General features: G+C 36.5%; 1 protein-coding gene across 7 annotated transcripts in view; it reads right to left on the reverse strand.

The window, feature by feature from the left end:
* Window positions 1–21,036, reverse strand: part of LOC309647875 (uncharacterized protein) — a 420,689-nt gene that overhangs the window by 208,146 nt on the left and 191,507 nt on the right. For 5 of the 7 annotated variants that reach the window (XR_014256334.1, XR_014256335.1, XR_014256336.1 and 2 more), the window contains exon 4: window positions 16,296–16,362. The exons of 1 other annotated variant lie outside the window; for it this stretch is intronic. The gene's annotated coding sequence lies outside the window, so the exon portion shown is untranslated. Of the gene's footprint in view, window positions 1–4,394; window positions 4,504–16,295; window positions 16,363–21,036 lie in introns of all 7 variants that reach the window. One more of the 7 variants, XR_014256337.1, reaches the window with a different exon arrangement.

The following is a 21,036-nucleotide window of genomic DNA, read 5'->3' on the forward strand; positions in this document are numbered from 1 at the left end:
TCTCAAATATGCAGCCTTTGGGAGTGGTTTAATATATGACATATTCCATTGATTTCCTTTGGTAAGAACAGTGGAGTTTTCCAGCTGCACATTTTGTTAAACCTAATAAATAAGGGTTAACTTGTTAATGCTTGAAGGCAGCCTCATAAGATTTTCTTCAACTGCTATTATAATTTAACCATTATTAAGATCCCACTGAGAAGTAGGTGTTATCCAGTCCATTTGCCAAGTGATCAAATCCTTATGTTGAAAGTTTTTGTCTTTATGGCAAATATGTGTCAAGAGTATTTTTCTCTAGTATCAACAGAAATTAAGCAGAGTAACCACTTTACTTAGCCTTTTCTTCCATAAACGTAAATTAAAAAAAAAAAGTAACAATAACAGCTAAACATTTAGTCCTTACAGTTTACATGTATTGCTGTATTTAATCTCCTAAACATTCCTATGAGGTAGGTGCTATTATATTCACATTACACCTAGTATTTAGAAATATAAAGGGCAGAGAAAAAGTTCAAAATAATTGCCCTTTCAGAGCAAGCCTATGTCATACGAAGTAGTACAGAAGGAGGATTCTGATTTGTGTTGATTTGTATCATATAGTGGTATTTGATTTTTTTACCAAATATGTACGTTTTTACCAAAAGTGTTGTTCTTGTTTCTCACCTATAGTAATGTAAGTAACCTAAGTAAAAGGACAGGTCTTTACTCTAGATTTAATTTCACCATTTGCTAATCTTATGTAACATGGTATTCTGTGTCTCAGATCTCTTTCACAACAGTACTTATTTCTTTGTTATAAATTTATTCTCAACCAGCCAGAGTTCAGTTCTTGATCTTCTCACCTCTTGCCATCTTTATATATACTCACTACCTACATGATCTCATTGGTCCTACTGCTAAACACTCGCTGTACCCTGTTGACTTCCACACATATTTCTAGGCTTACTCTTCCCATTAAATTCTAGATTTTTATATCCAAGGTGACCACTCACCCCTGGGACAGTTCAAGTTTATGCCCATTGTCTTAGATTCCCAGCAGTTAGTAGTCCCTGTCACTCTCAAAAGTGTCATGGTTGAAATGATCAATTACATGCTCACCCTTATTGTACCCAGTTTACTAGTTAATGGATTTCTGAAATTTAAATGATCAAAAGAGAACTTCTGGTTTCCTCTGAAAAAAATCCCATCTGCTTTGTGTTCTTCATCTCAGAAAACGCAATATCATTCACTCTAGTACTCAAATTATAAAAGTTTGGAGGCATCCTTGGCTCCTCCCATACCTCATAATAAATCAGTTGTAACTTCAAAGTCTGTATAGAATCTGACCCCTCCTTCACTATGATCTTTGACTAAGTCACTATCATAACTCACCTAAGAAATTAATGAATAAGGATTCTATGAAAATGTTTCTGTGAGTTAAAATATAAGGTAATAGCAATTCTTGAGTACCCACATCGTAATAAGCACTTTATTGATAATAATGGTGAGCATTTATTGCATGTTTATAACATATTAGTCACTGTTTTAAGTGCTCTATTTTCATTAGCCCAGTAAATCTCACAATAACTCCTAGAGGCAATAGTTTTCCATTTTTAGACAGGCTCTAAAAAGTAAGTGCCAGAGCAGACTACAAAGCAAGGTAAGTTATATCAGGGATAAAGAAGGACATTACATAATGATAAAAGGGTCAATTCTCCAAGAAGACATAACAATCTTTAATATGGTTGAGTCCAAAAACAGAGCAGGAAACTACATGAGGCAAAAACTAATAGAACTACAAGGAGAAGTAGATGAATCCACTATAATAAATGGAGATTTCAACACATCTCTATCAGAAATGGACAGATCCAGAAGGCAGAAAATGCGTAAGGACATAGTTGAACACAACAAACCATCAATCAAATGGATATAATTAACATCTATAGATTACTTCATTGAACAACAGCAGAAAGCACATTCTTCTCAAGTTCACATGGAACATTCACCAAGATAGACTACATTCTGGGCCATAAGCCACACCTTAACAAATTAACAAAATAGAAATCATACGCTATGTACTAACAGATAATAATGGTATTAAATTAGAAATCAATAACAGAAAGATGAGCAGAAAAACCCGAAATACATGCAGAATAAACAGTGCACTTTTAAATAACATATGGGTCTAGGAAGAAATCATAAGAGAAATTTAAAATATTTTTAACTAAAAGAAAATGAAAGTACGACTTTTCAAAATTTGTGGTTTGCAGCAAAAGAAAGTGCTCAGTGGGAAGTTACAGCATTGAATTCCTATATTAGAAATGAAGAAAGATATAAAATCAATATTCTAAGTTTTTACTTAAAGAAACTGGAAAAAGAAGAGCTGATTAAATTAAAATAAGCAGGGAAAGGAAACAATAAGAATTAGAGCAGAATCAAATTGAAAAACGGAAATCAATAGAGAAAATCTACAATACCAAATGCTGGTGTTTTTTTGTTTGTTTGTTTGTTTATCAACAAAATTGATAAGCCGCTAACCAGGCTAACTTAGACAAAAAAAAAGAGAGGAGGAAAACTACTAATATCAGAAATCAAAGAGGGGACATCACTACAGATTCCATGCACATTAAAAGGATAATAAAGGAGTACAGCGAAGAACACTATGCCCACAAATTTGATAACCTAGATGAAATGGACAAGTTCCTTAAAAGACACAAGCTGCCCAAATTCACACAAAAAAGAAATAAACAATATGAATAGGTCAATATCTGTGAAATAAGTTGAATCAGTAATTAATAACTTTCCAAAACAGAAAGCACCAGAATGAGATGGGTTCACTGGTGAATTCTTCCAAATATTTAAAAGAGATATTATATCAATTATCTACAGTCTCTTTCAGAGAATGGAAGCAAAAGGAATACTTTTGAACTCATTCTACAATTCCAGCATTACGCTAGTACCAAAACCAGCCAAAGACATTACAAGAAAATAAAACTATAGATCAATAACTCTCATGAATATAGCTGCAAAAAACCTCAACAAAACATTAGCAAATCAAATCCAACAATGGATAAAAAGAACTATACACCACATTAACTGGGAGTTGTTTCAGGTATGCAAGGTTGGTTCAACATTTGAAAATAAATTAATTTAATTCATCACGTCAATAGGCTAACAAAGAAAAATCACATGAACATACCATTAGATGCAAAAAAAAAAAAAAGCATTTGACAAAATCTAACATTCATTTGTGTTAAAAAAAAAAAACTCTCAGTAAACTAGGAATAGAAGGAAATTTTCACCAATCCTTTTTAACATTGTACTGGAAGTTATAGCTAATGCAATAAGACCAGAAAAAGAAGTAAAACGTGTACACCTTGGGAAGGAAAATATAAAACTGTATTTGTTAGCAGGTAACATGATCATCTGTCTAGAAAACCCAAAAGGATCAACTGAAACTCCCGGAAGTAATAAGCGATTATAGCAAGATTGCAGGATAAAAGATTAATATACTGAAGTCTATCACTTTCCTACATATTAGGAATAAACAAGTAGAATTAGAAATTTAAAAATCCCATTTACATTAGCACCCCCAGAAGTGAAATACTTATGTATAAATCTAACAAAATATGTACATGATATACATGTAGAAAACTACAAAAGTCTGATGAATGTAATTCAAAGAAGAACTAAATAAATGGAGAAATATTCCACATTCATGAATAAGAAGACTCAATATTGTCAAGATGTCAATTTTTCCAAACTTGATCTATAGATTCAATGCAATCCCAATCAAATTCCCAGCAAGTTATTTTGTGGATATCAACAAATTGATCTAACATTTATATGGAGAGGCAAAAGACCCAAAATATCCAGTACAATATTGAAGAAGGAGAATAAAGTTGAGTAATAACGCTTTCTGACTTCAAGACATATTATAAAGCTACTATAATCAAGACAGTATGGTATTGGTGAAAGAATAGACAAATAGATCAATGGAACAGAGTAGAGAGCCCAGAAATAGACCTGCATTAATACAGTCAACTGATGTTTGACAAAGGAGCAAAGGCAATACAGTGAAGCAAAGATAGGTTCTTCAACAAATGGCACAGGAACAACTGGACATCCACATGCAAAAAATGAATCTAGACACAGGCCTTATATCCTTCACAAAAATTAGCTCAAAATAGATCATAGAATGTAATGGAAGGTAATGGAGGTTATAGTCTAGCAAGAAAGTCAGATCTTACGTAAGCAATAACAATGAAGTGTGATGAGCATTGTTAGATGATAAATAAGTTAGGACTCTTTCAGCAGCCAGTGAAGAAAACATACACACTCAAAAACAACCTGGCTTAAACAATAAAAGGGAATGTATTGGCTCATATAACTGGAAATGTCAGGCATACACTTACCTTCAAGTAATTTTTGATTCAGGGGTTTAAATAATGTCACCGCAAACTGGTTTCTTTCTCTCCATCTTTTGCCTTGCCTTCTCTAGGGTGGCTGCATTATCCAACTCACCTTGTGGAGACAAGATAGCCATAGCAATCATCATCTCACATCTTCATAGAAAAAGCAGAAAAAGGGAGCCACTTTTCCAATAGGTCCCAGAAAGCTCTAGATTCACTCTGATTGTACCAACTTTGATCATATACTCACTAGGAGCCAATGATCACAGTCTGGGAAATGTGATATACTGATTGTGAAGGCCAATATTTATGGCTACCATCTCATGGAAACAACTACCGTATTATGTCAAATTCAGTCAATGCACCACAACTATTTTTGTTAGACCTAGGCATAGAAATCAGTGTGTCCATGCCGTTATTGAGCACTGTGAAAAGGTATGAATACCTTCCTGAACCTTTCTTCTTTCCTAAGTAACACTGATGCACCTTAACAGAAATTTATTGACAACGACTGCATTTTCCCCTCTTCCTCACCTTTGAACCTCAAACCACAAGAATCTAAATAAAGCATTCTACTGTCAAAATGTTGTAATCTAAGAATTGGGTTCTTCACCAAAGCAGATAGTATTTAATATAAAGTATTGTCTATTTAATTATCTTAAGCTTGTTATATTTTGTGGTATTACATATTTTTAGAACATTATGCCTGCCATGTACCCTGTAACTGGGCAAGTATTAAAGCCACCATGTAACCCAAAGACATGACATTTATTTTTTAATATCTGAGAGGAAGGAAATGGTGATGTCAAAGAAGACTGAAAGGGAAGCTCCTTCAGGCCAGGAGAAAAGTGGCAGTGCCCTGAGTCTCAAATCATTTAAGGATCCCCAACGTACATGATCAGTTCCAGATCCAGTAGGTACTGAATGTCAAAAGATACCTGTAGAATAGAACTTGAAATTCCCTATGGGTCACAGATTTTTCCAAAAATTTCTGTTACGTTTGGAAAGAGAGAAGACAGAGATAAGGAGAAAGGGAAAGAATTCATAAAAATAAGAGGGAAAAAATTCAATTAGAAGCATCTTATGTCAAACACCTTCTGTCAAACACTTGATAGCAGTTAACAAACTTTAGTGAGTATTGAATCACCTGGGAAATTATTTAAAATGCAGATTCTTGAGCCTTACTTCCAGACATTCTGATTCCAGAAGTTTTGAGTGGTCCCTAAGATCCTACCTTTTTAATCTGCACCTTCGGTGATTCTGATGCTAGTGGCCCAAAATCTACACTAAGAGAAAATTACTTTGTGGCTAAGTCAAAAACTGCTATACCTAATAAAACCAAAATGTTTTAAACTACCATGCATTGAAAGAATAGAGAGAGTGGACATATCAGCCCTATCTCTCATTCATGAGTAAATCCCACCAACTGGATCAGTTCTGTTTCATAAATGCAGGCCTACATAAAACAGAAAATGTGGATAAAGACCAGGCCTTAGAGGCTTACAGACGGTAGATTTTAAGATAGTGACGCCCCTGAGAGAAAACCCTAACATCTTGGAGATCACAGTACCTTTCTGAAGCGAGGACAGTGAGCAGCTCTGTAAGACAAAGGGCTTCAACCCACAAGGTTACTTGGAGGTCAGGAGCAGAAGTCTGGAACAGGCCTCAGATCAGCACTATATGCTCTATTCGTAAGCATTTTAGCAAACTTCCCTAACAAATCTGAAGTTCTGGTTGATTTCCAGAATGATTCCAGGGAACGTTGGAATATCTCATCCGTAGAAGCAGTGACTAGCAGGGAATTGTGGTCACCCACATCTCCCCATACAGATCCAATTTCTGATTCACCCGGTTACATCATGTAATGTGACCAGAGAAGAGAGTAAAGTATAACAAGCAGTCAAACTACTGCTCATGCCAATACCTGTTCATTTTCGAATCCACTAGTAATCCAAGGAGTCTGCAGTGGCTTTATATTCTCCACTAATTTTTCCACCCAGTCTATCCCCATAAAGCTGATTTCTGCTGGACTTGCAGAAATTTTCTGTACTGTATATTTTCACAAAGCCCAAAAATCCATGGGTAATAACTGAAGTTCTAAAAGTTTTCATCTCGGAAACTTATAAATCTTGCCTTATAAACATATCCAAAAGCCAGCTTTAACAATAATTCAAATGCCCATAAAAATAATATTTTATACTGCCATGAGACATAATGTGTTTGTACATGTATGTGTGTGTGGTGTGTGTATGTAGCCAGTAGGGTAATGTTTCAAGTAAAAATATATATTTATCTTTAATGGAAAACTCTATGTCTCTTTTTTTAACCAATGTTTATTTTAGGAGAAGAAGACAGAAGATTAAAATCAATATAGCATAGTGATTAAAAACACAGATTTTGAGTTGAATTTGAATCCGAACTCAGCTACCTCTTTTGAGATTTGGGGTAGGTTTCTTAAATCTCTGGACATAAGTATGCACATCTCTAACAAGGACACAAAAATACCTTCCTTACAGGATTGTTGAAAGTAGTAAAAGTTATAATGTGTATAAAGTGCTTAACACAGTAACTATAACACAGCAGGTAATTATAATGATGACAGTGGTCTAATATCCACCTTAAAGAAACCAATTAGGAAGAAAATAAAAAGCATATTCCTTCATTAGTTTCTCATGGAATCTTAGGAGAATCAACTCCAGTGCTTTCAGAGAATATATGAAAATTTGTTAAGTGACCTGAAAGCATCCTGGACGTCCTGCATATCACAAAATTGGGAAGCCAGAGTGGCAGAGAACAACTTTTTACTTACCCTTAACTGTAACTCATGGTGAAGATATTGATTCCAAAAGAGCTACTATCTTAGGCTGTGTTGAAAATCAAGGCATGTAAATTTCCACTGTATTCAGCCTAGATTACTGTGTTCATTAGTTGGACTATAGGCAATTAAAACTTAAATTCACCTATAAAAGGGCAACCAGAATACTTATGAGTCTAGAAACCCTACATGTTTGAGAATGCTAATTGTTTTCCAAAAATTATTCTGGTCTTTTCCCACAGTAATAGAGCACATTTTAACTGGGCATTTGACTACCTGAAATAAATATTCCTGTACATGACCTGATTCTTCAGGTCAATAATATATAATGCAGTTTCTTGAGGTACTTTCTAAAAACTTTCCTTAAAACGCAGCTGGTGCATGGTCTTCTCTCATTTCTTCTCCATCCTTCTCTCTTACCTGCTAGCTAGAACATGAACATGATGGCTAAAGGGGGAAAAGCCATTTGGGACCATGAGGCAAACTTGGGAATGGAGGCTATCACAGAAAAACAATAAGCTAGAAAACTTGAGTCCTAAATCTTTGTGAAGCAAAGCAACCCATAACATGACTTAACCGACTTTTACATGGGAAGGAAATCACTTCCTAACTTATTATGTTACTCTTATTTTGATACTCACTGTTGAATCTTACCATAACTGTACTAAATGAAAAAAAAAAAATTTAGGAGAATGAGATTAACCTAAATTCACATGAGCTGAATTCAAAACTTAAAATGATTCCCCATGACAGTTAAAATTATTCTGGAGAATGTCATAACAGAAGTTGTGTAATGGATAAAATAATATGGAGACATATCTCACTTCAATTTATGGAATATAGTTCAAAATACAAGTGCTCTCAGAAAATTGAATAATGTGAAAGTTTTCAAAGAGAATGAGATGGCCATCTGGCAAGTTATAAAACCCTACCTTAGTTTGACAGACTTAACTACAGTACTTCTAAGTTACCTCAAACTTAAAGAATCTGGGATTTTATGTCATACCGCTCCAGTCATCACTAATATGCCAACACTATCCATTGGGCTAAATTAATTAAGTGATTATATGAGTAAAGGATGAAGTCATTGAAGGTTGATACTTGTTAACCAAAGAAGGCAGAAGAAAGAGAAGAAAAGAAGCTGTATATCCAAGTACAGAAAAGCAATACTAAATGCCTGCACTTCCTGGCCACTTTCTTTAGCCTGCAGCAATTAATACAAATGCACATCCTTGATATCGCAAATTTTATGATGAATAATTATGGTACTACACACCCCATACATAAGCTAAGCTCCCATTTATAACTCAGAAATGCCCTTTATGATGAACTGAAGGGATGAGAACAAGGTAGAGATTATGAACTCTGGAAGAAAACCAAAATACTAGGTAGAGGGTTTAAGAGAAGTGCTGTGACATGAGAGAACCAAACTACAGGATGAAAGGCCAGAAGAGAAGCCTGGAATGGGTCTCTTGCTAAAGAGAGAAACAAGCTAGTATGTGTGCTCTATGCCAAGGAGAGAAAAGAGGAAAAAGGTAAAAGGGCAAAACAGTGTAATTTTTATCTCATTAACACCTCTCTTGATCTCTAAATAATATCTTCCTACATATTCCTTATTAAACCCAGAAATAAAATCATGATGCTAACAGAGGGAGAGCAAGAGGGAGTGGAGTAAGTTTGTAACGGTGAAGAGCACAGTATAATCTTCAGAGAATTTTAGACTGTAAGGAATTTTTTTCTCTTCCTATTGGTAGGCATTCCAAGAGTTATGTGTCCCTGACAAATGATTACTCACATTTCTGAGCCCTTACATTAAAATCTAGTGTGAACATGAAGAATAGAAATTTCAAATGTTTCAGTCTGTGCTGTTAAATATCTTAAATATATAGTTTATAAATGAAAATAAGCAGATCACCAAATCATAAGAATTATTAAGCATATAGGAAAAATTGTTTTATTAAAAAAGTATTCCAAATAAAGTAGAATAGCTAAAGTCAATACTAGAGTGTATTCTAAAGACAGCAGAAAGTTAACAAATTTAATTCACTTTATATTAATTCCAAAATTGACCATGAAAAATACATATCACCTGGCAAATCGCGTTACACTTAAAAGATTTAAAGCGATGACTAAAAAACAAGAATGTCAATTCTACCAATGGAACTAAACGACTAGTAGAATGAAATAACTTAAAACTGCCTTTGTTCTAAGTAATTATGATGACTGAGTTTTTTTTAATTGCTTGCTCCCTTCCTCCCTCTCCATTATTCTGTAACGCTTGAACTTGTCTCATGCAGCGCTCTGGGAAAAAATTACAAAAGCTATGTTGAAAAAAAATGTGTGTTTGTCGGTAAATTTCATTAAAGTGAAATTCCAAAGCTTCCTTTTGACATATAATCATTTGCAAAATTTACACTAATGTTCAGATACAGAATAAAGGAAACTTAAAAGACTTAACAACTCCTCAGTATGGTTTTCTGTTCCTCTTCACTGCCCTAATCTGCTATTGACGATCACTTGATTTAATGAAAGGCCAGTGTTATACCACCTTAAGCAGACCAACGCTGACTATTCTCTTACAACCCATGCTCCTGAAATGCCTAGACTTTATAACCAGCAATATCATGAAGATATGCATTACCCTGTTTGGAGCACACACAAAAACCTTTTTCCAGTTGCAACACCCAAATTATGTGTCCAGTAACTTTATCTGTTAAGTTGCCAGTTATCCTCAGGATATTATTAATCTCTGTAATTCTGAAACAGAGATGTCCCTCACTCTCTCTCCTCTCTTCTCATAATTAATCCAATAAAAACAAAGCACATCACAATCTTCATTTTTCCAATTTTGAATTTCTGTGAAAATGAACTTCTCTGTCACCTCCATCTGGCTAACTGGTTCTTAATTCTTCCCTATGAAACCCATGATTTTCCTCCCTATAAACAGTTCAGATATTACAAACATTATTCTTTCATATATTGTTCTTTTTTAATCCAAAAAATAACCTCCGTGATTTTCTAGACTTTGAGGACATCCACTTAGCATTTATTCTTCCCAACTAAAGAAGCCTAATGTTTTAGTCTGTCCTTACAGACTTTATGCCATTTAATACTTTTAGGGTTCTTCTTTGGTACTTTCAACATTGTGTATATATTTCTTGAGTATGGTAAAATTTTCCTGTGAAAAATTAAGAAACAAGAGAACACAGAATATGAAAGAAACACATTGTTGAACCAAATTCTCATGCTTATTTTAAAACATCTTTTCCTACAGATAATTATATATACCTAGGGTGAAAGAAAACTTTCAAATAAGAATTCATTCCCTTCCTCTCAGTGTTGCTGTGATGAGGGCAATGAGACAGTAAACTGAATCATACATCTCTCCCTCCTTCTCCTTCATTATCAGGACCAGGAACTGGAGAATTCAAAGTGGAGAGTAAAACCATGTAACATATTTTGTTAAGGCCACATGCTATCACAATCACTCTCCGAGTTCTTCTACTTGCTAGCTCTATAACCTTGGGAAAGTAACTTAACCTTTTTCTGCCTCAGTTTCCTCTAAAAATTGGGATAACAATAGTGTCTTTGAATTGGGTTATTATGGAGATTAAATGAGGCAATCTATTAAAATAATAATCATGGTATCTGTCATATCAAGCACGCAATTAACAGATCTCCTTACTTTTTAATCACAATGATTCTGTCCTCCTCTCATGAGGCCATGGTGGCATATATGAATGACACTGATGGAGTATTGGGACACTTGCTCATACACATAGTGCTCTGAATGCAGCCTACGGAAAACCACTACACATCAAAATCTACTGCACATCAAAAATATACACATCCAAAAATTTTTTTTAATTTAAAAAATATGCATTGCAATACATGTTATTTGAATCCTTCAAGCTTAGAATATAGTATTTTAATTTTAATTACTTTAAAGAAGGAATTATCAATGTCACCAAGGTGTTTAGCATTGCTTGGGATACCTTGAAGAATGTAGCAGAAATACAACAGGGCCTGTCTTCTAGAGCTTACCTTATGCTAAGATGACAAATACATCGCCCAGCTTATAACATCAAACATACTATTAAGACAATATAACACTAAGGGATAAATTGTAGAATAGGTTCCAAATGTTTTACAGAGGGGGAAAAAGATAAAAGAGAATTCAAGTTATAAAGAAAGAGTCTATATATTAAATATGTTGGAATTAATCTAAGCATTAAAGAATTTTTGACTAAGTCTTAGCTATCTCATTAGATGAAAAATATCCCCTGAATATGGGCCTGATTTATGCTTCTCCTGCACATTTTCATTCACTGAAAAAATTTGTAAGCACCTTCATGTATCAGGTATTGAGGAAGGTATTGGGAATACAACAATAAACCTAGTACATTCCTCTCACTGAAAAAACCTCTGGAATTTCCTGCTCCTGACGTTGGTGGAGTGGCTTGTTGAAGAGCAGTATTTTCACAGGGTTAGTCTGAAACAATTTTAAAAGTTGCAGAGAATAAGAAATGGCTGTGTTTAAAGATAGAATAATTTAAGTATTCAAGATATTGGGGAGAAGTGGAAGTATACTGTGGTGCTTTTCCCTTCAAGATATTTGTTAGGCTATAAAAAGGGCAGGATTAAGAGGTTGAGAAAAAAAGCAGAAAACAGTAGCCAAAACACTGAGAATCTGAGTTGAGTTTTGAACAATCTAATGAGACTGGGGAGACAAAAATTGGAGTTCAGAGGCCCTCAAAGAAGATGGCACGGATAAACACCCCAGACCTCCAGAAAAGACTTTGAAATGACCAGACTTTAGGATTAAGGGGCAGAGCTCACATAAAAATCCAGCATTGATCCAGCTCGGTTCAAGACCTGGTAAAGGTGATCTGTTCCTGCTCTAAGTAAATTAATATTAAATCCTCTCTGGACAAAGATAACATCAAGCAGAACTTCACAAATTATCTCTGTAATTTTTCATGCCAATATCTGGTATTTAATTTTTTTAATTCTTAGGCATGCCAAGAGAGAGTTAAATGCTCAGAAATTGAGAAAAAATTAAAAAAAAAAAAAAAAGAAACAGACTTCAGATGATGCAGACTTCGGAGTTCTTATACAAGGATGTTAAAATAACTGTGATTAATGTTTTCAGAAAATAGATGGGAAGATGGACAAATTGACCAGAAACTGAAATTCATTAAAAATTCTAGATTGAAAAAAACAATTAGTAAAATTAAGAAATGTATAGACAGATTAAATAGGAGACAAGAGTTTTAGAATGGGAAGTTAGGTCAATTGAAAGCACCCAGACTAAAGAACAGAAGGGGAAAATGATGGAAAAAAAGTTGTATAAAAGACCTAGCAGATGAGTTATTGAAGACCTAGAAGGAGAGGAGATAGTGAGACAAAATGAGTATCTTATGTGATATTGACTGAGGATATTACAAAAACAATAATGACATTAATCCACAAATCCAAGAAGCTCTATGAAGCCCAAGCAGGCTAAATAAAAGTCATAGTAATACTGCTGAAAGACAAAGACGAAAAGAAAATTTTTTTAAGGTGCTAGAGAAGAAAGATTCAGTACCTTCAAAGAATAGGGCTGACTTTCAATAGGAACAATGAAAACCATAAGACAACAGAATGCCATGTTTGAAGGGCTGAAAAGTATCTGCTGACCTAAAATTCTACACCTGAGGAAAACAATTTTCAAAAAGGAAAATAAAGTAAAGGTAAAAATCTACTAAAAAGAATTCTTCAGGCAGAAGAAAAAATATCCCAGATAAAAGCATACTCAAGGATTATGAAATTGAGAGACAAATGAATAACAATAGAAAAAATAAATATACGGATAAATCTAAATGATTATTTACTTATAAAACAATGACATGAATTTCTTGGGGTTTAAAATATGTGTCCTCAAAGCACAAAAGAAAGGCTAGAGATGCATGGTCCTGACACGGTGATAAAAACACTACTTTATAGTAGATTTACTTTGTCAAGGATATATGTAATCTCTATAGCAACCACTAAAACAATAGCAGAAATACTGTTGTATTTACTAATATTTATTTCCTTCTATTCTATTTAGATTAAATTTTCTATTTCTAATTTGTTGAGATGGATGTTTAGATCATTAATGTTGGCCTTTTGTAGTGTAAGCCCTGAAAATTGTGTTTTTTTGTTTTTGTTTGTTTGTTTTTTGTAATGCAAGTGCCTGACTTAAACTTAGATTGCAGATGCATCCACTTCAAAAAGGCATTCACTTCAAAGACCACTATCTCAAATAAACACATTGCCAGGCACACACTAGATAGAGCCAGGATGTCTCCCCACATGGAGGTGTCTTTGTTTTAGAGATCTTGGTTGATTTCTACTTGGTTTTTTCTCTTCCAGCTCTTAAAATTTCGGCTCTTATGTTTTAAATTCACCAATAAAGAGTGAGTCCGTGAAACCCTTAGGCCCCCATCCTTAATCCCAATGAAAGTAGAACCCCAGGCCCCTGTGGTCTCTCTCTCTATGCATGACCTTGCTGTGTGGACCCAGACGTGCAGTGTAATTTCCAGGTCTTGTAAGTAATAAACCTTTATTTTTACAAAGTTTCCTGATGGTTATCGCTGGCGGGCATCTTGCAATTATAACAAGAACTGCAAGAGCGGGTTCAACCACACATTTATTACTGATAGGCTGAAACCGGCCCACAACACCCTTCTTTCTAATGTATGCAATTGGGGCTATAAATTTGCCTCTTTAGCTTTGTCCCACATGTTTTAATGCATCTTATTTTTATTAGCATACACTTCAAAATATCTTCTAACTTTCATCTTGACTTCTTAATTGATCCATATGTTATCAGTAAGTGTATTCCTTAACTTCCAGACACTTAGGAATGTTTTTAATGATGTCTAGATTAATTTAACTGTGACCAGAGAACACACTTTGTATGATTTCAATCCTTTGAAATGTACTGACAATAAGTGGCTCAGTGTACAGTCAATTTTTATAAATATTTCTTAGCACTTGAAATAAATAATAGAAAAAAACAAGAAGAATCCACATAAAAAGTTGTTATTAGCATAAACAAGTAAATTTAGCAGGGTTGCTAGGTACAAAGAATATATTTAAAAATCAATTGTATTTCTATATACAATCAACAATTCAAAAATGAAAAAATTTTAATGGTACTATTTATTAAAAACAGTGTGGTAAACGGGATGCAAGCCATTAGGACCCCTCTTAATGAAAATCTTATTAAACCAGCCACCAGCAGTACTGTCAGAAGATGAGAGCTTCCTATCCCAGCCTCTTGAGAATTTTCCTTGTTGACAAGGAGCCATCTTGCTCAAGAGCACGCCTTTCCTGAGGCAATCCATATCCAATAATTGATCACCACCCAGGGGCAACTGTGATGAGATGTATTTACTCACAGGTCCCTTTGGGTTTGGCCAAGGCTTTGTCAGAGCTATGTTAAAGTTTGACTTCTCCCTCTACCCAGTCGTGCTTCCTCTCCCTCTCTTCCACAGATGTTCACCACTAATAAATAACCTATATGCATCTGCTAATCCCAAATAGCAGATGCAAACTCTTATATATAGGATGGATAAACAAGGTCCTACTGTATAGCATAGGGAACAATATTCAATATCCTGTGATAAACCACAATGGAAAAGAATATGAAAAAGAACGTATTTGTATAACTGAGTCATTTTGCAATACAGCAGAAATTAATACATCATTGTAAATCAACTGTACTTCAAAAAAAAAGGAAAAAAACCTATATGCCAAACTCCATCTTGGCATCCACTCATACCAACCTGCAACAATTGGTACCAGGAAAGTCCTAGAAAGTAGGCAATAAGATGAGGTGTTAGTGCTGAATCACCTGCTGCTCAACAGGTACTGAGGACCCCATGACTGGAAGTAGCAAAGGCTTCCATTGACATAGGTGCTGGTCCAACTGTTAAAACTATAACAGGTGATCACTGGGGTAGTGTGCCAGTGGAGAAGAATGCACTACCTAATGCAAACATCAGGGTTTTGAGAAGTAACAAATGAAATAGTACCTATAAGGGCAATGGGATTAGATGGCTATTGCTGCATGTCATTGACACCCTAAAAAATAATAATAATGAAAACATCCAAGGGATGAACAGGCAACTGAAAGGTAAGTGTGAAAAACACCAGACCTCCTTGGTAGCTCAAAAAGAATGTCTCATCTTCTGCAGGCAAAGGGCAAAGAAAGATCAGGACCAGGACCAGGATTTAGGAGTTAGAGCAGCCAAATTCCAGAGAAAATTAAATACCCAAACATGTTAGGTCTGTTATGCCAAGATCAGTGCTCTTACTATGGGCAGGGGGAGGAGCGAATGAGACCAGGACACTTGGGATAAGGATCTGGGCCTTCCAGAGCAGTAAAGTTTTTGAATTCAGAGATTAGAGGCATGTCAGGAAGTCCCCTCCAAAGTAAAAGACAAATTATTGCATCTTGTGTCTCTCATCACAAAGAAGAAAGCACAATGCCTGATAACCTTTCCTGGTTCCCGAAGGAACATATTCCACACCTGGTGACACTACTTTGACTATACCAGGTGACATGTAATGTTTCAAGCTTTGAGAGGGACCCAGAGCACCAAAGGCTCTGCAGCAGGTCTAGGCTGGGGTGCAAGCAGTTCTGCCCCTTGAACCATATGATTCAGTAGATGCTATGGTATTAGAAATACCAATGTTGGGAAAAGATGCCACGTGAAACATGGAGCTTATAGCAAGCCCCAGAATGTAGTCCTCTGATTTTCTGGAGCAAATCCATACCATCTTCAGTAGAATTATACACCATTGTGGGGCGGGGGGAATCCTAGAATTTTATTGATCTCTGGTAGAGACTAAATGCCTGACCATGGAATACTAAGTGACCATGGATCTGGAAATGCATATCATGAGCTGGGCTCTGTCAGACCTGGTAAGTCATAAGGACAGGCAGACTCAGAAACAGTCCATCACAAGATGGAAATGGTATATCCTGGATCCAGCACTAGCAGAACCAGATTGCATAAGGAAGTTACAGAAAGAGCCCAGATCCCAGTGTCACTCACCAATATTGTTCCTGTGCACCTCCTTTAGCTCAGACCTATGACCACATAGAGGATTTCTTATTACCATCTGAAAGAGAAAGAAAAGACACAAGCAAGCTTTATAGCTGAATCAGCTCAGTATGTAATGCAAGGCAAACATGAACAATAGTTTCACTAGTCTTATTCAGAAGCATCCTTAAACGACAGTGCAAGCAAAAATCCTCTCAATCGTTGGATATCTGGGCAGAGCAACTAGCCATCCTCTTTGTGTGAAGAAATAGTCCCAGGTTAGAATGTATATAAACTCATGGATGGAGAATAGCCTGTCCAGCTGGGGCCTAAACGCAGAAAGATTGGAAGATAGAGACAAGGAGGTGTGGGGTAGAGACGTGTGGATGCACATATGGGAGCGAGCACAGTGTGAAGACCTTTGTGTCACATGTTAAAGCATATCAAAGAGCATCCACTGCAGGAGAGGCACGAAACAGCCAACTACAAAAAATGACCTAGTCTGGTGACACCAGCCAGTGTCAGTGATGTCACCACAAAGCCACAACAGGCACATGAATGGAGTGGCTGAGACGAAAGATATGGAGGCCCAACTGTGTGAGCTCCCACTGACTGGGGCTGATTTAGCTACTGCTGCCACTGAATGCCCAACCTCAGAGCAGCAGAGGCCAAGGTTAAGCCCCAGTAGGGCATTATTCCTCAAGGAGTTCTGCCAAGTTCCACCGTATGGGGCCAAGTTTACTAAATGGGCTTCTTACTTCCTAAAAAGGCCAATGACTTGATTTCAGAGAAATACATACATATTCTAGGTATGGGTTTGTTTTTCCTGCACTTCAAGCCTCAGCTAGCACCACTATGTAAACGCTTATAGAGTATTTGCTCCACCACATGGGACCTACATAATATTGCATCAGAACAAATGACCCGTTTTGACATCAAAGGCGGTACAAGAGTGGACCCTGACAACAGAAAGTTAGGATTACATATTACACCACCAAAAAAACTCCTGTTGCTGCTGAAAGTCACAGTCAATGTGCCAGTTTAGAGGCAATCCACCATGAGGATAGAATTCCCTCCTCTGTGAAGCAGTGTATATACTGAACTAAAGAACTGTTGGTGGTAACGTGCACCTAATAGGAAGAATACATGAGCATGGGAACCAGGGCATGTGATGGTCTGCTTATCATCACTCTCCATGACCCACTGAAGGACTTTGGAATTCCCATCCCCAAAGCTCAGAGCTCTGTAGGGTTAGAGGTCCTGATCTCTAAAGAGAGCACACTTTCACCACAGAACAAAACAATAGTTCCTTTCAACTCCAAGCTATAGCACCACCAGGGACTAGCAGACAAGAAGAATCACCACCTTAACAGGAATAATTGGCCCTGAGCATAAGAAAGAGGTAGCATTGCTATTTTACAGTTATGGCGACGTGGGTACTTTTGGTCATCTCTGGGATTCTCTTGCCTAGTTGTGACAAGTATAAAGACTTCAGCCTGACAAGAGCATGGAGACTAGGAACTCAGCCTCCTCAGGATAATTCATTAAGATGAGCTGGGGTAGTACTAAGTTTGAGGGAAATCTAAGATGGATAATGGAAGAGGGAGACAATGAGAATCAGTTGCAGCCCCACACAATCTGCAGTGATGGGGGCTATAGGTCTTCCTATGAGCCTTCCTCTTCTAAGTTTCTCCAGGGAGACAGGTCATCAGATTCTGGTGGAGCTGCTGCCAGAACGTACTTGAAGAAGTGGATCTGAGCAACATAAGAAGTAGTCTGTGATGGACACACCACAGGGAGTAGACTGAGATGGACACAGAGATGTACCACCCAGATCCTGCTCCAAAGAAGGGCTTATTATTCCAGATTCTTGAAGTTCTGTGGGCTCCTTCAAGGGTGCCTCAGCTGCAAAGAGCTACCTCACACAAGAGTACCCCTTTCTGGGGTAGTCCACACCCAATGACTGATTGCTGCCAGGGTATAAAGGTCTGACAATTTCTGCCCCTCCAGAGATATCTGTGATGGGCTGTATCTGCTCCCCACACCTTGTGGGGTTAACCAAGGCTTTTCCAGGCTTGCATTGCAGTTTGACTTCTTTCTCTGCCCACTTTTGCTTCCTTTTCCTCCCTTCCACAGGGATTGATCCCTTATAAATAGTCTGTACACTAAACTTTTTCTCATCTGCTTCTGAAAGACCCAATCTATGACAATCATCAAAAAACAACAAATACCCAGGAATAAATCTAACAAAATATGTGTGACTTTGTAGAAAAATGAAAAAAATGTTATTAAGAGAAAGTAAAGAAGATCAAATAAGTGAAGGAATAATTCATGTTCATGGATTGAAAGTCAATTTTGTACAGATGTCCATTCTTTCCAAATTGATCTAAATGTAATGAAATCCAAAAAAATATCTCAGCAAGTTTTATTTGTGAAAACTGGCAAGCTGGTTCTAACATACATATGAAAATTCAAAAGGACAAAAACAGCTCATGCAAAATGAGGTAGAACAAATTTAGAGAACTACAATTTAGGAAATCATAAATTCTAAAACTACAGTAATTAAAAGAATGAAGTAATGGCAAAAAAAGATGGACTAATAGATGAATGGAATAGAATCAAGAATTCAAAAATGCATATATAGACATTTGATTTATGACAAGGTAATGCTGAAGAGCAGTGTAGGAAAGGATGTCATCTCAACATATGGTTTTGAATCAATTGGTTTCCATATGGAAAAAAATTATCTTAACACCTATCTCACTTCATGTTCAAAAATCAATTCTAGATGGACTGTAGATATAAATATAAAAGAGAGGAGAGTAAAGCTTCTAGAATATAATATAGAAGAATATATTCATAACCTTGGAATAGACAAGGATTTCCTATACAGTATGCAAACACACACACACACACACACACACACACACAGTCATTTCTACATCAAAAGACACAATTATGATAGTAGGAATGCACAGAGTGGAAGAAAATATAATCAACAAAGGAAATGATTCCAAATAACCAAAGAACACCTATAAATCAATAAGAAAAAGATTAAGCCCATAGAAAACTTGAAAAATCATTAAAAAGAGGATGGGGCACATACAAATGACCATTAAACATATGAAAACTCATACATCCATATTAGTCATTAGAGAAATACAACAGTATACCACTTCACAACTATGAATAGCTAAAATTAGGAAGATTGACAATAGTAGAGAAACTGGAATTCTCATGCATTGATGATTAGCACAAAGTGACACCACCACTTTGGAAAACTTTCAGTAATGTCTTCTACAACTGAAAAACACATATCATATGGCTCAACAATTCTACTTTTACTTTGATAGCTAACAGAAATGCACACCTATGTTCATTAAAAAACTATACAGACATGATCACAGTGGCACTATAATAGCTCAAAACTGGAAACAACCCAAAATCTATTTAGGGTTGAGTGGACCAAAAAATTTGCTATATCCATACAATGGAAGGTTATCTATGATGAAAAATGACAAAATACTGCTACTTACAATAAAATGGGTGCATTCCAGAAACTTAATTTTGAACAAAACCAGACCCCCAAAAATCATCATACTGCATGATTCCATTTATATAAACCTCAAGAGGATGAATGGAAATAACTTATGGAGAGGAAGAGTGGGTAGTGACTGTGAGAGTCACAGGAGGGGTTCCTGGGGTACCAACAATTGTTCTATTTCTTGACATGGGTGGTAGTGATATGAGTGTGTTCACTCTGTGAAAATTTATTGATCTGTACACATAGGATCTGTGTACTTCCTTTGAACCATAATAGGTTACATGCCCAGTACAATGTCAGATAAAAGGAAACAGATATCTGTTAGTTTAACTTGTGGACTTCATTTGCCATACACACAACTGCATCAAAAGAATGAGAGATCTGGGCACAGGGATGAAATATAAAAAGCAATCCACCCTCACAGGTGTGAAGGAGGGCTGAGGGGTGAGACAGGCCCTTACGCTGGTGCCAAGATCACTACGCCCTTGGCACAGCTGTGTGTACCCATGTGTCAGGTTCATTTTATAGAAGAACATGTTGCTAACTCTGTAAGGCTATAGACCTAAACACACAATTCTGTTTCTAAGTTCACATCTTGTACCATACCTTATGTTTTACTTTGGCCGCTGAACTGGAATAGTCATTGCCTCCATTATTTCTAAGTGGAGGGGTTTTTAGTACTACATTTATGAGTTTCTCATTTTTTAAGTGGGTAAACCTGGCCCACAGCACAACCTTAAATACTTTTACTAGTAAAAACACCATCCACTGCAGACACGTTCTTCGCAGGGAAAAAAATCTGGCTTCTGGATACTTCGGTCTGGCCAACAGACATCCCACCAGGTTATAGTGAAAGATCAGAGTTCTCTCACAACAGCATGAGGAATATTTCCCATCCCGGGATGACTGACTTCTGAGAGGAGTTTGCAGGACTGGCAAGACAACGCGTGGACCAGGCCAAACCAAACATCGAGTGGAAAAGTCCACTCAGACAGTGTTCCACGGGCCCAGGCCTCCTGAGGCCAGCCCACATGTGCCGCTGACTTCAGTTAGCGATGAAGCAGCAGCCAAACAGCACTGCACATACTGTACAGAGAGTGTGCCTCAGCCAGGTAGAGGAAAGGATGACAGGGCCACCGGGACACCATCCCAGGTCTAATCAGAAGAATACGCTCTGAGTTTTCCAGGACCTCATAATGCCAGAGATAT

The sequence above is a fragment of the Balaenoptera physalus genome (assembly GCF_965194825.1).
Source record: "Balaenoptera physalus genome assembly, chromosome: 18".
In the NCBI taxonomy this organism is placed as follows: Eukaryota; Metazoa; Chordata; class Mammalia; order Artiodactyla; family Balaenopteridae; genus Balaenoptera; species Balaenoptera physalus.